The sequence below is a fragment of the Equus caballus genome, chromosome 9, assembly GCF_041296265.1.
Source record: "Equus caballus isolate H_3958 breed thoroughbred chromosome 9, TB-T2T, whole genome shotgun sequence".
NCBI lineage: Eukaryota > Metazoa > Chordata > Mammalia > Perissodactyla > Equidae > Equus > Equus caballus.
Genome location: NC_091692.1, coordinates 8,766,161 through 8,782,689, shown reverse-complemented (window position 1 = coordinate 8,782,689; position 16,529 = coordinate 8,766,161). Strand labels below are relative to the sequence as shown.

The window sequence follows — 16,529 nt, the reverse complement described above, 5'->3', positions numbered from 1 at the left end:
AGTGACCCAGGCTCCAGGGAGATATCATCTATAGGAGCCTAGTGGGAGTCAGATAGCATATTGTCTAAACAGCACAGTTGAAAATGGGTAGGTAAACAACTAAAGGCTATAATCAGTAATTGCAAAAAGGAAAAAAGAACTTTAGTTCCTAGCTACCTAATCATCAATGGCTGTTTGTCGGTTTTATAATCTTTAAAAAATTTTATTATGCAATCTTTCTTGAAGATAGTTTATAATAAATCATGATTGATTTAGAAATTTACATCAATTTTTAGAATTCAAAATTTTGGCTAAAACCATCAATTATCTGAAATCCTCTCTCAATTTAGACCACCCATGAGACTGGTGCCTGGGTTGATCCTCTAGTGAGCTTCCTGGGGAGTATGGCAGAGAGAGTCTTTGTTGAGTAATTTATAGATGATGAACATGATGAATTGCTGCCAAGTTTGCTCACGATTCTGAACCCTTGAAATCATTGAAATACCAAAAGAATGAGTATAAAGCTACTGGGAAGAGTGAATACTTTAGCTTACTCACAGTCTCTTTGAAGCAAGGGCACATTTTGTGCATAAGTGTGAAGAAATATATTTTTGGGAAAATAGTCCTAATTACAGTTAGAAGATGGTGAACTCTAAAGTCTCATTTATTGCTAGTGAAAGCGTTCAGAGCCATTGAAAGTCTTTCTCTCTAGACATTAACGTGATGGTCTTATTTTAATCAGCAATTACAAAGGTTGACCAAGTGCTAGGCATCAATGAGTAGAATAATGGGCAAACATCAGTTTTACCCCCTTGTACAAAACTTAGATGCATCCTGTCAAAGGAAAAGAATAAACAGACAAGGGAAAGTTTAAGAATAATGCAATAGGAGAAAGAGATTGGACTCTGCTGAAAGAAAAGGCGAGAGAGTTTTCAGCTCTGGGGTGAGCTAGTGGAATAGTACTGAAGGACATTAGTGGGGAGATTGGTCAATGTGACGAGGCCATCTATGTTTGCTAATTGGAACTTACTGAAGTTAGGCACTTACCCTCCCACAGAGAACGGGGGTCCTATCTTTCTTGATTACATTTCAAACAGATGGCTCCCAGGTCCTGGAGAAAGACATTCCTTGGTTGTAAAACTGGCAAGAAGCTAGAAGGTGTACATATTAAAGGAGCAGAGAAAGAATTTACAGTTGCAAGTTTTCTAAAGTAAATGCTCTATGTAAGCAAAGGTCAGGGGTCTCGAGTCAGGAAGAAACCTGTCTAAAGTTTAGTCCAGCTGAGAGGAATGTTAAGGCCATCTTGGTCAATCCAAACCCGGAACCCAGACACAGATCTGTTTGCCACCTCTAGAGAAAAGCCTACAAGAAAGCCTACAAGAATAGGAAGCTCCCCTAATCTCCCATCCTCCCCAGTTGATTTAGATGTTTCACTTATGTATTCTCATGGAGGCACAGTCTTGCCAATATCACAGAACTTAGCAGGTCAAATTGCTAATTTTTGTCTGTTTACTACTTGTGACCCTAGACTGTAAGCTTCATGAGGACAGGGATGCTGTTTTCATTTGTAACTTCAGAACCTACTGTAATGCCCTTCACCTCATAGTACCTCAATTGATGCCTGCTAAAATAAAGTGAATTCTAAAAAATTCAGAGAAAGGTAGCTGAGATGAGAAATTTGAATGTGGGAATTACAAAAGAATTAAGAGCCTTTAGTTTGGTAAAATGAAGGTTGTAAGGGAATATGAGCAGAGGCCACATATTCCTAGAAGGTATGAACTTTTCTAGTAAATCCTAGAAAACTAGAAGTGGGCCTCACCCAGCAAAGATAGGACAGGGTGCTCACATTTAACGTACACTATATGGTAGACACTGTGCTAGCATATCAAATTTAATCCCTTATCTGTGAGCAAAGCATTTTAAACCCCACTTTGTAAGTAAGGAAACTGACACCCAGAGTGGCCATATAGCTACAAAACAGTGAACCAAGATTTAAACCCTCAAAATGTACATAGAAATGATACAATATTAGACGTATCTTTACATGCTAGAGATGAGCAAGGTTATAAGGAAAACAGGTGTCATTCTGGAGTACCTTCCAGAACTTTTGAGGGTGGTGTCACCACAAGGAGACCCTGTCCCTCGGCAGCACTGTCAGCTGTGCATTACTGGGGTGGACGGACATTCAGACAACATTGGTGAGCCTCTTCTATTGTAGTTCGGACATTCTCTGTGATTCTTTAGTAACGAAATATTTTTGTTTCTTTCCATTATCACTGAAAAAGATTGTTTAAAGGAACAACCTTTTTGATTTTTCGGATGCAGTTGGGGATGCTATTTATTAACTCTCACTATGTGTGAGAGATGTGCTGGTAGTCTCTTTATTTATCCCTATAGATCAGGATGGGAAATATTAAGGCTACTGGGAGCAGACCCATCTGGTTAAATAAACTGTTTAAAGGAGGATATCCCCGACCTGGGGAAGGATGTCTGTGACAAAAACAAGCAGGCTGGAGAGAATTTAATTAACAATTTAGTTTGATCTGAACATCTGATAAAAATAAAATACTCATTTCTCAAAATAATATAGCTTGACAACTTTTCTTAAGAATTTGGGATGAGAAGAAAAACTTAATTTAATCTAGTCAATAAAAAGAATCTCTGTGTTCCTCACATTTCTTTGAAATCCTTCAGTGAATTCCTTGACTTGTCATGAGAATAATTTTACCCTTTTCCAGAAAAAAAAGCATACTGGGAGGAAGTAAGACCAAGGCTTTTCCAATGCACTGTTGGCATTCTTTCAACTCTTCCAGAAAACACCATTCTATCACTTATATTCTTATAGAACTAGGAGTTGAAATGAAGAACCATTTTACACAGCCTCTTAGACAAAAGCCTCTTAGACAAAGCATCAGGGTATTTTTTAAAGGAATCATATCCAAACAAGTATATTTAAAATAATTATTAATTCAACGTCATGCCCAACCAGACTGCGAGGTTGCTTAGCAACCAAATCTGAATCAGTCATCCTTAACAGGAACATGCATGGGAACAATTTGAAAAGTGATCGAAACCTTAAAAAGGCAAATTCTTTGAACTAAATCTTTGTGAAAAGACAATACATCATGGGGAGAATGAGTTTTTTAATGTAAGAATTGTTTCTTGATATTGGTGCAGCCTTAATCCATAGCCAAACATGCACACTTTCTGTAGAATAGATGGAACAATGGTACTTTTGGTCTTTACATAATTTAGGGCACTTAAAAAAGATTATTTGTCAAGGTTGGCTTGAAAATGCAAAATATTTCTATGCTGTCCCATTAATTATCTTTAAAACTCTATAGAGATATATAAAGAAAGGAAGGTACCTACAAAAGTAAGTAAATACTACAAATATATTTGATTTTCAGCAAGTATTCTATTTTTATGTCATCCTATATAGACAATAAAAAACTCAAAAATTGTATTCTTATCTTCTAAATTTGGACTATGTAGATGTATATATATGCAAACATACATTATCTAATTCCCATTTCCAGAAAAAAAAATCTTACAAATCACTGTTTCCTTGGGAATACTAGATTGAGTAGTTTTTGACTAGTTTGACTGAAGGGCCTGATTTTATACTAGAATACCTGTGAAAGCACAGAGTCGCTTCTATTAGTAATGTTAGAAACAAATCTAGTACCTGTAGGCTCTCTTGATGTAATGTGTAAACGCCCAACAAATCCAGTCAAAGAGTAAGGTCCTGGATGGGGAGGCAGAAAACCCTGACTCTGATCCTAGTCCTGCCTCTGGTGTCAACAAGTTGTGTAACCATTCTAGATCTCATATTCCTTTTCTATAGAAGGAGACCCCCAGGATTCTTTCCAGGTCTAAAACTCCTGAAGTCCATGTCCCTCAACTCTGAGAAGCATCATTCATTTTTTTCTCATGCAAGAATTGGTTGTTTTATTGAATTGGTTATTTGGCAGCTGTCTTTATGTGAATACTGGAAGTGGCAGGCCTGTTCAGCAATACTGCTCTAGGATCAGGCAGAAAATTTTCATTACTGGCTTCTTTTTGGTTTTCCTTTGTGTCTGATTATATGCTGCAAGCTGGATTTTTGGCTCTGAAAGCTGAAAATATGCAGGTGCAGATGTAATATGCTGCAGGCCTATCAAACCATTCTGTTTTAAAACAACTGTCTCTTTTGCACAGTCTTTAGAAGAGGGTGAGATGAGCACGTCTGTTTTCCTCTTCTTGGGAAGTTTTCTAACATCACCAAAAGGTCATCCTTAAACAGTCAGAGGAGATCAACAAAAAATCTTGGAAAATAGCCAGTCCACCAACAAAACAAACCCAATGGACTATTTACAGATGTTAAGTTTAAATAGGCAGCAGAACGCAAGAGTGGAGGGAGGAGAGGGGAGAGAAATGCTTTATCGACATAGCAAAGAAATAGTTTCAAGAGATGCCTCAAAATATTGAACTGCTGGGCACCAACAGCAGCAAGCAAGCCTGGTGCCAGTAATTGGTGAACGGTGCCTTTATGAAGAAGTTGGAAAGCAGCAAGTCTAAGATCATGAGTCAGAGAAGCAGAATCACGGGCCACACCCACACTGGGTTCTATATGCCATTTTTTAAACAAAAAGAAATTGATGTAAATATTTTAGTTGCAAGGAAGCAAATAAGTGGTTTTTAATCCCACTAGTTGATGCCAAGCCAAGTTTTTGATTGTGCTGCTGAGGACATAGTCCTAAAGTACTGACAGCTAGGTAGTAAAGAAGAGGCTCTTTTCTTCCCACAAAAATACCACTTCTCCTACTAATAATTCTAAAGGAAGAGAAAGCCTTTAACAGAGAACACACTGGAGGAGAGTCTCAGATATTTAAATCCAGAAACTTAATGTTGACAGAAGAAATCCGTGGGTTTAGGAAGGCAGCAAGCTAACGAAATCTTTGATGAAGACTTTGCACTTTCAGTTGAAATTTTAAAAATTATGAACAGAAATGCAGAATTCTCTGCAATTTGTATTTTATCCATGATACAAGGAAGTGGCCGACTACGAGTTTACCTGGATGAAAAGTAGGCTACTGGGGAAAGTGGATGCCACTTATACAGAAACAATGATAGAAGGCAGAGACATATTTTTGTAGCAAAGGATTTCACCAACTTTGTAAGAGAGAATTTTATGGGTATCAACCCATAAATGGAATACATAAATATATACTTAGAATACATAAATATATACTTAGGAGAAACAGTTAATAAATTGTACTATATGAGATATTACATAGTAAATATTAGGTTCTTTTCAATGAATAATATGACAGTCTTTTGGTGGTCTTTTTAAAGAGCCATTTTTAAATAAAAATTGTTTCAAATTTGGGAAATGAGAAGTTTAAAGTAAGGCCAACCAAATTTCTACAATCCAGTTTCTGTTGCTCAGAGTGGGCAAACAAATGGTGCATGGCTGAGGCCAGGGGGATCTGCATGTTCCCTACACTGTTGGAATCATATCATACACTCTGTGATATGCAGGAGCACGAAGCATTCATAAGTTATGCTTTTCAGGCAAACTTTTACACAGGAATAGCAGTCATCTTCAGAGCTTTCTTTTCTGACTAATTAGAATGGACCTTAGGCAAAACTGTTTGCTTGTTTCATCAAGCTCCACTTTCTGAGTTTCTTTCACCTGTGAATCTATTACTCTGTCCTCTTTCACCTAATACTTTCTGCAGAAACCTTATACCCTCAAGTTCTCTTCCCTCCTCCACATCATCAAAACTTGCTTTTGGATCATTCAAGCTGAGGAGAAAATGACTAAGATCTCAAAGTATGACGGGTATTTGAATTTCAAGGGTAAAGAAAGATTTAAGCTCAAGGGATGAGGTTTGGAGATAAAAGGATAAAGGTTGACTGTCAAGCATCGGTTAGTAAATGGGAAGACATTTTAAGCATTAGAACTTTTCTGCATCTCCAATCTGAAGACTAGTCCTGCAAACCATATAGTTGGAGAGAAGTAATTGTATAAAGGCTCGAGATCCCAGAAAACAGAAATAAAAATCATTTCTTCTTAGTTCATAAATAGGATGTAGGTTTACTAAAGAAGAAAGGAAAAGTGTTCCCTGTTTCCTGAACCCAAACCAGCTACCAGGGAAAAGGAGTTGGATGCAGTGGCCTTGGTGTTGGCGAATGGCAGGGAAAATTCAGTGTGGAATTACAGATGGAAAGTGTGTATCAAGATGATATGTGTGTGCATCCATATGTGTTTGTATAGAAGCCACTGCTGTCATCTAGGAAAAGATATTTAAATCCTTCAAAGTTATTAATGCACTGAGAAGAAACTATAAACTTCAACATGAGTGAATTGCTAAATTGGGTCATATTTGAGGGGTGAATCAATAGCAGTGAGTTCCTTGAAAGATCTCCTAAGGCTATTGATTTTTTTTTTTTTTTTTATGGCACTAGTGTGCAAGGGGTTTGTTCTGAAAGGACACAAATGGGTAATACTATCTGTCAAGGATTTTGGCTGTAGTAGTTGAGCAGAAACTAAAATGTGATGGAACGCACAGTTAGTTTTTTTCCTCTCATGTACAAAGTTGAAATGAAAAAGTGAAAAAACTCAATTTTATTATTTTACATTTAGCAGTTATATAAATTAAGACAAACTGATCTTGCTACTCATTATGGTTATTCAGTTACCAAAAAAACACTTGCTTTGAATTGATTCTCGAATATGAATGCACTTCATATTCAGAATCAGATGGCTAAAGAAGACTTTCACATGGGTTTAATTTATGTGGGCCGCTATTTAGTAGTTATTGATTGTTATTCATGGAAAGTAAAAAATTAATTTTCTAACATTTCATCATTTACTATTTTTTTAACAAGTGTGGGATTTTATTTTTCTTATCAGATGTTCTGTTCTTTGTTAAGAAGTAAGGAAAAAAGCACTTACTGATTCTAAGCAAGTCAGCTCCCTGATTTGCCTGATGATTATGAATATGAATAGAGGCTTTCGCTGTAGTACAGTAGCTCTCAGTCAAGGAAAGCCTGGCTCTAACATAGTCTACAAAGGAAAGGGTGCCAAGGTGTAGTCAGCAATCTTTTTTAATTTTTTCAAAGTTTAAAAAAATTATTGTAGTTTGCACAAATTTTACATTTCTCCTAAGTTGTTTTTACTGTGGAATTTATGATACTATAATACTAGATTTATGAAGAAAGTATAGTAAGTTTCACATATCTCCATATCTTATAGTGATAATGTTTAAATTTGAACACTAGATTGTTATTGTCTCATAAACTAGGAGAAAATTGCTCTGATAACTAGCAGAGGAAGCTGGCAAAAACAATAGATTTTCCATTCTTTGCTTTTTATTGTTTGTGAGCCTAATTAGTCTAGTTGGCCAATTAATGGTAATACATGACAAAATTTTCCTGACTACTAATTAACTAACTCTAATTTCACTAGTTTTGTTACTGCTAAAGCTTCCACTAACTCTATGTGTGACCATTGTACCCTACGTATCCTATTTTCCTCCTCGACCCCTTCCTCATATTCAGAAAGCCCATTTCATCGTGAGTCAAGTGATACTTGTTATAATCAGAGAAAGAGGAAAGAAGAATGAATGTAATAGCAGTTAGCTTAACTGTTAATTAAAAGCCATGTTTTGAGGGTATTAAAACAGAAGATGGGTAGAAATGATAATAGTTTAGTTTTAGGGAAGCTGTACTTTATAAACTAGAAACCCAAATGGCACCACAGATAATTTTCCAGGGATTTAATATATTTGATAACATTTTGTACAAAAGGTTTTTCTATCCACATCTTGAATCATTGCTCTCCTCTTCTTTGAAAGTTAACTCTGATTAAGATGTATTTATATCTCATTGAAATCTTTGACAAAACCAGCTTAGCCATCTGTCTGAATAATGATTTATCTCACATGGAAATATCTTAAACATGTGAACAGTAATAGCTTAAGTGATAATTATTACTAATATTGAGACTTGATTCGTCAAGAATATGTTGGAAATGCAGATGGACAGTGAAAGAATGGAAAGAATTTTTAACTAAACATTGCCTTCATATTTAGACCATTGGCTGAGAAATAGGGTGAAGAACATGAGAACAGCTTTCATCGGTTTCAAGGAAGCAGAGTGTATGTAGATCACTTACCCTTTACGAGGCATTTTCTCGCAGCCTGGAAGGATATATAGCATTTGTACGTGCCCTTTAATTTAAACAATCCCTCTGTAGTAGTGTTACTCCTGTTTGCAGATAGGAAACAGGCTCAGAAAGATTATGAATGTTACCTAATTCTAGTACATAGCAAAACCTAAACTGATCTAAATCCAGAGCAAAGCTCTTTCTGCCACGTCAGTGTGAGTCTTTATCTCTGCAAATTATGAACTCTGTGAGCCTTTTTCCAGAAAAATGCATAAAGAAACAACATGAGATATGATGCCATATCAGTACAAATCTCACTAAACCATTGGTGTGGTTGGACTTGCTTCTGCTGGTAGATCTTTTGCAAAATTGCTTTCCTCTGAGATAGCGTGCTTTAAATATTTTCTCGATTTTTCTGAATTATGCATATCAGAAAACTGTTTTGCTTGAAGGCTAAAGAAAAATGAAAGCTTATTTAACTACACCTAGGTGCCAGTCTTGCATTATATACTCTGCCTCTGCCAGGATTCAAGGATAGGTGTGTCTACACTGTTTACTATACTATGACTTCTTTCTGATAACTGTGAAGTAGACATAATGTAATAATTATAAGAAAAAAAAGAAATGCTGCTTCTTGGTCCTCAACATCATGCTGTTTGCCGACCTCACTGCCCTACGCTAATTCTTTCTTATTTCTGTTGCCCTTTGGTACAGAGAACACATTTTTGTGACTCTCACAGTCTTCACCACTCCAAGCGCCTCTTACATAAACCCAGGCCCTCTCAAGCAGTTAGTTTGTGCCAGGCAGTCTTAGGGTCGCTTGTACCGATATATGTATAATTTTGAACTTCTCAAGTAGGGTCCTTGCAGACAGTCGAGTATAATGGTTAAGAGAGTTGGCTCTGATATCAGATCTTCTGAGTCCAAATACTGCCTACACCCTGACCAGCTGTGTAGAGAACGTTGGAGAAATCACCAAAGCCTCTTAAAAACATCAGATTTCTCATCTGGAAAATGGGATAATAAATGAACTGACCCCATAGAGTTGATGTGTAGATTAATGGAACATGAGATGGTGCATGTTAAGCATTTGCACAGTGCCGGCTCCTATTAGTAATAGCTGCTCTGATTAATTGTTCACTTTGTATTCGCAGTCTCAGCTAGGTGTCCAACGTATAGTAGTTTTTCAGCAAATACTCACTGGATTGAACTAGTTCTGAAATTTAAGCACTTTGTCAGCGGTAGAGTAGTCACCCCCCTCCCATGGCTTCTCCCACAGACAGGGCAAATAGGCAGAAGATCCAACTATCATATCCTCTTTTCTTACTCTAACCCTCTCATGCAGCCCCCAGTAATAAAGTAATATTCATGAACCCCAACAAGTTTGAGAATTTTTCAAATCACACTATTTGCAAATAGTTGGGTTTCCCTAATCTAATATGTCCCAGGACCCCAGAGTCACCAAGCTTATATTAATTATAATTATATTAATCCAGTCTGGTTGAGACTAATGATGATAATTAGTGAACCAACTATTTATGAGCTCGTTGGGCTTTTTAAAATTTATTGTCCATACTTCGTAGAGGCATAGCTCTTTTGTGCTTGTAAGAGACTCAACAGTCAAGGTGATCTTTTAAAAAGGACAAATCAGATATCATTGGCCTGCTTCTAACCGCTAAAGGCAATTGGTTGTGAAGAGACTAAAATATAAAATCCTTAGCAAGGCTTGCAGGCACCATGTGCTCTGGCCACTTCCTATACCTTCCCACGACCCTCACCCAGTTCTGGGCACATTTGCCCTTTTCTTGCCGTCCGAGGTGACAAGCTTGGCTTGTTGCTGTCTCACAGCTCGGCATCTGCTGATTCTTCTACCTAGACCAGTTTCCCTCTGATCCTCAAGTGTCAGTTCAAACGTCGCCACTACTATCTTGGACAAAGAGACCTGCCTCCTCAGTGCCTCCCTATGCCATTGTCCAGTTGGATTTCTGTCACCATGTGAAATCTGTTTACGTGGTTACTCTGCCTCCCCCCACCTCTGGGGCATTTGTTTAAGAGCAAGGGCTCTATGCTCTCTTGTTCATCACTGAATCTTCCAGGGCTTTCAACATGGAAGGTGCTCCGGACATGTATATTGAATAAATGAGGAAATATGTGAATGAATGAAAAAAATGTGAAACACTAAAACAATATTTCTCTTTCAAAAGACCAGAGTAATGAGAAATAACTTCATTCCATAGGAATCAATCATACTTAGTTACGGATACGTGCCTTAGTAGTTCACATTCAATACAAAATGTTCCTTTGCTTTCTGGGACTTTATAAGGCATTAATTAAATTTTGCTCATTTTAAGGCCAATCTGCAAGACATTATTTAACTTGCCTACTCTAAAGTTCCAGCATTAACTCAGCCAGTGGCATCAACAATTACTGATTGCGTGACCTTGGGTTATTATGCTTAACCTCTCAGTGCCTCAGTTTTCTCATTTGTAATATGAGAATAATAATAAGGCTTATCTCATAGGTTTATGAGGAGGATAAACCTCATACATATATAACATACAGTCTTAGGATAGTGTCTGGCACATGGTATGCATTATAGAAGTATTGACTGCTGCTACTAGTATTGTTATTATGAGAATTAAATGCTGAGAATAATCCTTCCTATAGTTGTATATTTCCACTGAAGATAAATGAAACTAATAGAATATTTAGAAATCAGATTAAAGAAGGGGAGCCAGTAAAATCTACCAAGGTAGGAGATTATGAGGGTGTGAAAGCACAGAAGCATAAAAACAAATAGTTTTTGTTTTCTCTTTCAAAGAAGGCAAGAGTCTAGAAATATAAAAACAAAAACTACCCATCGGCTGTGCTAACATGGAGATCACTGGTGATATTCATAAGTAAAATTTCAGGGCAGTGGGCAAAGAGGTTGGGGTGAGAGAAGCCAGATGGAAGTAAATTATAGAGTAAATGAGACATGAGGAAATGGAGAAAATACATGAAGATAATCTGGAAAGCTCAGCCATAAATTGCATATAGAAGATATGCAGAGTGTTTCATGTTGCATATATTTTTTTAATATTTTAAGTAGGAGTTGATAGTCTAGAATAAGTTTGAGTTTTGATGGGACTAATTCATAAGAAGTAGATGGGTTGAAGGAAATGCAGTGTTGTGAAGTACTTGAGAAGATGAGAGAAAATGGAATCCCCACCATGTGTAGTGCAGGTGGCCTTTTAGCTTTGATTCTTACGATAAAAGGGAATACAAAGATCAGTGCAAATGCTAATGAGCTAATGGATTTGATGGTGGGGTATTTACTGACTTCTATTTTTTTAATGAGATATGAGGCAACTCATCAGCTGAGAGTGAGGGAAATAGAGAGGAGGGAGGGAAATTTGAGGAGGGTGGGGAAGGTTTGTAAAACAATAGTCCTTAAGGAGAATTAGAAAGAACTTACTGGTAAGTTAGAGCAATATTTCCAGTCTTGAAAACCCATTTGAAGTTGGTAATCATTAATTTACTGGAATACCAATTTGCCCTGCCATGTAATTTTTCTCGAGCCAGCTGGAAATAAGTTATGAAGAGACAGAAAAGAGAGACAGATGACAATCAAGAGAACATACAATGAGTATTTTAAATGTATATATGATGTTCAACCCCGATAGTTATCAAAAAATTCAAAGAAATGGAACATGAGATTCCAGTTTATTAATTTAGCAAAATCAAAAATTATATATAATATCTTATCTTAAGAAAGTTCTTTACAGTATAATTTGGTTTGATCTTTTGAAAAGTAATTTGGCAATGTCTAGTAAGATAAAAATGTTCATAGCTTTTTACACATTAATTCTAATTCTGGAAACTTACTCTAATAAATAATTTATATTTAGAAAATTATATAAATAAAAATATTCATTGTTATGTCTTTTGTAATAACAAAATATTTGAAACACCTTTGTCAACAATAGGAAAATGTTTTAGTAAGTTATATACTCTTAGTAGAAAATTACACAATTATTATAATTACAAGACTATGCAGCAAAATAGAATAATGCTCAAGAAAGAATGAATAAAGCTGATTTCAAAATTTTGTCTACCTTGTGACAACTATGTAAACATATGAATATTTATTAAAAGTTAAACCAAAATAAAAATTTAAAAGCTCTGTAATAGTAATGGGAATTTTGTTTCAAAACATTCTTTATCATGGTTTTTTTTAATAATTTTGCTTTTTTTCTTTTTGAGGAAGATTGGTCCTGAGCTAACATCCATGCCCATCTTCCTCTCTTATATATGTGGGACGCTTTTTAAGAGGCATAATGAAAGAGTTTTGCTCTACCCGTTTTCTTAAGACTTTCTGATTATTACATCATGTTACATTTCATACTTTCAAATAAATTCAATGATTCTATCATCAGAGAAGATTAGACTTATTTGACAGTTCATTCTTTCAAGTTATTTGGAATAAAACGACCATTTGCACTTGTAAGTGCTTTAAAAATATCATTTCAAGATTTTTCTTTTTTGCTTAGTCTTTCCTAGTACAGAGATTAAGCAAACTACCTAAAATTGCTAGCCATTCTTTCCCACTTTTCTCATTTTTATTCATTTATCTTGCCCTTCACAGAAATGATAACAAATGAATCTGCAGATGCACCTGCCAATTTCTTAAATCCCCTTATTATACACATTGTGAAATCGTGCTGATATGAATACTTTCCGTAGTTTCAGAGCTCTTTAGTTATTGAATTATACTTTGGTCTTCTGTAATAAGTATCTTATGTAAGTGTAAAATTTGGACACAGTTTCTGGAAGTCTTTTGATTTCTTAGTTCAAAAGTGAGAGATCCTTAGTTCAGCCATAGATTAACAATTATTTGCATAGTTAGGAGCTCCTAAATTATTGGTTGATGGATACCTGGCAGCACTTTTAGAAGTCCTCTATTAATCTCTCTCTCATTCTTTCTCACACACAAGCACAGACACACATATACATATACTGTGATTAAAAGCCCAGACTCTGGCTCTAAGGTTCTAATTTCAGTTCTGCTATTTCTGCGCCATTTTACCATAGGCAAGTAACCTACTATCTCTGAGTAACAAGTATCTTATTCTCATCTGTAAAATGGAGACTCCAATTATATTAGACAATCCTCAAAACATACCTAATGATTTTAGTGTTCCTTTTACAGAGTTGGGTACAAAGCAGGCACTCACAATCTGGTAGTATTTTTATTACTCTATTATTATTTAGGCCTTGGTTTTCCCTGAGTCTGTGGATCCCCATAGTGAAATGCAATTTCCAGTAAATTGAGAAACACCTGTTATCAACAAAGAGTTTTAACTGAGTTCATTACTTTTCAATGCAATCCAGAGTAGTTTTCTACTTTCTTTGTTTGCCTTGTGTAGATGTTCAATAAAGGTTTATTTAATAAATAAATGAATGAATAAGTGAGTGCATGGACAAATGATTAAAAGCTACATTTTGAGAAGGTAGGACAAATATGACAGAGTAGAACAGATGAAAAAAGGGTCCCTGGAAAAAAATTGCCAGCTCGTGTATGTGCCCAGGGTCAGCCTAGGGAGATTTGCTCTATTTTGAAAAACACAGAGGAAAATGTGTTGAATAAGTTATTTTAATTATTTTTAAAAGTTAAACACAAATTCCCCGATGATTTCCAAATTTGGCACCAATAAAAATAACATGAGATTAGCAATACTAAAGATAGAATATGGAGCTACGATCACATTAAATGACAATATGTAGTCTAAATTTGTGAAACATTTCTCAGTTGGCTGATAAAACTTAAGGTGGTGAGTGAATTTTGAATAGCAAAAGGTAGAGAGAGAAATGGCCTTTTCAACATTCTGTTGTGCCTCTAAGTAAAATGCTTGGTAATCTAGCTACAAAGCTCTATGTCCCATGGACTCTAGGCACATACTGTGTCAAAGATTTCTCCTGTGAAGACCATATTTTGCCATGGAAGGGATCTGTCAAAGTAACACACGTGGCAGTATCATTGTCAACCACAAGTGCCAACAAACTCCAATTTAAATTGATGAACATACTATTACGTGATACTATCATTATTTTGTGAGTTTTTTAGGAAAAGGTGGGTAGGAAATGTATAAAAATGAAGCCTTTATAGACTGAAATAGCAATGCATCATTTTGACAATATAAAATACATTAACTAAAGTTGTTATAGCATCTTGCATTAATATTTCACTGTACGTTAGACATTGCCTGCAATCAATGTTTGTGATAATCTCTGCCCTCTGAAGTGGAATCATGCCCGTGGTACACGTTAATCGTATAAAAAATTAAACATTGAAAAGAAATTCAGCATTTAAAGAAAATTTGCTTTGATTTATTTAGTGTGTTCTTCCAAAAAGGTGATACCAAGAATTAGTGTTTATTGAATTGGAGTTACAAATCCTTTCAGAGTTACTTAGTTTTTTCTTCAACATCAATATCAATGAAGGCAAAGCAAAGTTACATATTCATTAAGAAATACAGGCACATAACCATAAAACAAGAAAACACAACTTTTTTTCATAAACTTTATTTTTTTAAATAGTTTTAATTCTTCAGTAAAATTAGGACAATAGTATAGGATGTTTCTATATTACATTCTATATTACACAACACCCATTTTCCTCTATTATTAGCATCAGAATATTAGTATGTTACATTTGTTACAATTAACAAATATTGATACAATATCACTTACGAAGTTCATACATTAGTCAGATTTCCCTAGTTTTTATCTAATGTCCTTTTTCTGTTGTGGGATTTCATCCAGGGTACCACATTACATTTAGTTGCCATGTCTCCTTAGACTTCTCTTAGTTTTGATAGTTTCTCAGACTTTCCTTGTTTTTGATGACCTTGACCATTTTGAGTAGTATTAGTCAGATTTTTGTGGGATGCCCACTATTGGAATTTGTTTGATACATTTCTCATGATAAGGTTGGGAGTCTGTGTTTGGGAAGGAAGACCACAGAGTAGAAGGGCCATTTTGTCAGATCACATCAAGGGTACATACTGTCAACATGATTTATGACTGCTGAGTTCATCCTTGATCACGTGGCTGAGGTAGTGTTTTCTAGGTTTCTCCACTGTAAAGTTACTCTTGTTCCCCTTCCCATACTTTACTCTTTGCGAGGAAGTCACTATGCCCAGCCCACAACTAAGGAGTGGGGAGTTAAGCTTAAGGTGGAGTATCTACATAAACTATTTGGAATTCTTCTGCACTAGAGACTTGTCTATTCTCCCTCATTCATTTTGCATCCAGTTATTTATTGATATCAGTAAGAACTCATGGATTTTTATTTTATACTGTAGGTTATAATTTAATACTACTTTATTTGCTTTGTTACTCAAATTGTGAACTCTGACTCCCCCACCAAAGTTGCTTCAGTGTGGTCCACTGATGAGCTGAGCCTCCACCCTATTCATCAGCAAAGAGACTTAAGAAGGTGGTGCCTGACAGGGCTAGTTACCACCAGGCTGCCGCCACACAGTCATAGGGTCCAATGTGGACCTCCACCTCTACTTGACGTCAGTAACAGCAGGAATGTTGCAAATTGGAGCTAGTAGGCATTCTACTTGCCCCTAACACCTGGTGTCAGTGAGATCCAGCAGGGTGCTGAATCCCTATACCCATCTTGAAACAATAGGACCGAATGAGGTGGCACAAAGCAGGGCTAGCTCTTCCTCCCTCCCTGGTGTCACTGGGGCCCAGCAGAGAGCTGTGCCTCTACCCCCACCCAATTTCAATAAGATGGAATGAGGTGGTGTCAAGAAGGACAGTTAACACTTCATTTCCCCCTCCCTTGGTGTCCGGGGATGTAGTGGGGAGCTGAACCTCCACTCCCACTTAGAGGCATCAAGATGACATGAGTGGTCTCACTTTTGGGGGTAAGGTGTCAGCAGGGCCAAGAGGAGAGTTGAGCTTCTACCCCATCTGTCTGCAGTGACACAATGTGAGTCAGTGCCTACTTTTGCTGGCGTATTGTTAGCAGGGCCCAGTGGAAAGCTGCACGTACCCCCTCCTCCAGACCTCACGCTATACCTCAGTATAGGGGGACTTCCTGCTAAAAAATAATAATAAGATTAAATAGGATCCAGAGTCATATATTACTCATAATGTTCTGAATGCAATTGAAAATTATTCATCATACCAAGAACCAGGAAATCACAAAATGAATAGAAAAGACATATACCAATACTGAGATAAATCAAGTGTTGGAATTATCTGACAAGGATTTTAAATAAGCTGTCACATAAATGCTTCAATAAGCGAGTATACGTTCCTTGAAGTAAATGGGAAAAAAATAGAAAATGTAAGCAAAGAACTAGAAGCTATAACAATAAAAACAAATGAAAATGGT

The 16,529-nt window shown here is 36.3% G+C and overlaps 1 protein-coding gene across 4 annotated transcripts in view; it reads left to right on the top strand.

The window, feature by feature from the left end:
- PKIA (cAMP-dependent protein kinase inhibitor alpha) overlaps positions 1-16,529 on the top strand; it is an 84,026-nt gene that overhangs the window by 31,787 nt on the left and 35,710 nt on the right. The window lies entirely within an intron of this gene.